This window comes from Gavialis gangeticus, unplaced genomic scaffold (assembly GCF_001723915.1).
Source record: "Gavialis gangeticus isolate Ggan-Ray unplaced genomic scaffold, GavGan_comp1, whole genome shotgun sequence".
In the NCBI taxonomy this organism is placed as follows: domain Eukaryota; kingdom Metazoa; phylum Chordata; order Crocodylia; family Gavialidae; genus Gavialis; species Gavialis gangeticus.
Window position 1 is genome coordinate 65,872,966 of NW_017728992.1, and position 1,880 is coordinate 65,874,845.

The 1,880-nt window shown below is 46.6% G+C and overlaps 1 protein-coding gene across 1 annotated transcript in view; it reads left to right on the forward strand.

Moving 5' to 3' along the window:
* Positions 1 to 6: 6 nt before the first annotated feature.
* ALDH5A1 (aldehyde dehydrogenase 5 family member A1) overlaps positions 7 to 1,880 on the forward strand; it is an 18,697-nt gene continuing 16,823 nt past the window's right edge. Inside the window, exon 1 of the mRNA XM_019523701.1 lies at positions 7 to 17. The gene's annotated coding sequence lies outside the window, so the exon portion shown is untranslated. The remainder of the gene's footprint in view (positions 18 to 1,880) is intronic.

Here is a 1,880-nt window from a genome sequence, read left to right on the forward strand (position 1 = left end):
GCGCTGCGCCCGCCAAGGTCAGCGGCCCGGGCCCGGGCGGGCGGACGGGACGTGTGCGCGCGTGCGTGTGTGCGCGTGCACGTGTGCACATACATGTATGTGCATGCATGTGCTTGTGTTTGCATGTATGTGTATGCACATATATGTGTACTTGTATGTGCGCACGTATCCATGTACTTGTGCGTGACACGTGTGTGTACATGCACATGCATTATTGTGTACATGTACTTGTGTTTGTGTGTGTGTGTGTGTTTCCAGAGCACCTGGGATACAGGGGAGGGGGTCAGGGTAGGTGCATGGTATCTGGGACAGAGGGATTGTGTGGCGCCACCTGTATATGTCCCATACCTAGGATGGAGTGTGTGTGTGTGTGCGCGCGCACATAACATCTGGGGCAGAGTGCACATGTGTACAATATCTCGGCTGAAGTGTGTGTGCATGCATGTCTCCGTAGCCTGTGGGACAGTGATTGTGTGCAGGTGTATAGTACCTAGGAGGGCATGTGTGTACACATAGCATCTGGGGCAGAGTTCACATTTGTGCATGTGTACGGTATCTGGAACGGAGCATGTATCTGTGGCATCTGAAACACTGCAGTCACGTGTGTGAACATACCATAGCTGCATGTTGGGATAGAACATGTGTGCATGCATGTGTATGTAGCATCTGGGACAGAGCACGCTTGTGTGCACATGTATGTATACAGTATCTGGGATGGGGCACGTGGGTATGTATGCAGTATCTGGAATGTAGCATGTGTACATGCATTTGTACATGGCATCTGGGACAGCAGTTGTGCGTGGGGACATGTTTGTAGCATCTGGAACAGCAATCACGTGAACATGTACAGTGTCAGGGATGGAGTGTGTGTGCATGCGTGTCTGCATAGCATCTAGGACAGAGCTTGCATGTGTGTGTGTGCATAGCATCTGGGGTGGAGCGTGTGTGTGTGTGTGTAGTATCCGGGATGGGGAGCATGTGCTCATGGGTACATGTATCTGGGATGGAGCATGTATGTGTGTATATAGTATCTGAGATAGAGCATGTGTGCATCTGGGACAGAACAATTGGGTGTGTACACGTGTACATACAGTGTGCATGTATGTACAGTATCTGGGATGGAGCATGCATGTGTATGTATACAGTATCTGGGATGAAGCGTGTGTACATGGCATCTGTAACAGCAATATTGTGTATGTACATGTACAGGATCTGAGATGGAGCATGTGCATATACGTAGCATGTGGGACAGAGCGATTGCCTGTGTGCAGGTATACAGTACCTAGGATGGAGCCCATGCACATGTATGTATATGTAGTATCTGGCACAGAGTGCACATGTTCATGTGTATGCGTATAGTATCTGGGAGGGACAAGAACAAGGTCTGGTTCAGAGGCAGCAGCTTAAATACAGTTATTGTAAAGGGTCACAACTCGCAATCTACATGTGGTAGAAGTAGAGGCTTATTTTAGTTTTAAGTATGGCATCTATTTCTCATTAAAAACATTTAAATAAGCAATCCTATAGCGTGGAATGTCACTGCTACGTAATAGGGAGGCCAAGAGTTAAAGCACATCAAGAGGTAGATACGTAAATGAATAGTAACACTGACCAGAATATAATTTTTAAAAATGCGCATAAAGGTTTATGCCTAAAAGCACAAAGGAACACCCCTTCCAATGCTAAATTTAGAAAGAAACTTCCGCCCTGGGTAAATCTGAAACATTCAGTGGTGTCAAAAGCAAAAATTACTCCAAAGATGAGCTTTTACTCGCCCTATCCCTGGATAGGATCTCGAACTCTCTCTTATCATCCCAACCTTTTCTGTATAGAGGACACGTCTGTATGCTCAGCAACTGTATAGTTAATTCAGGATAGTA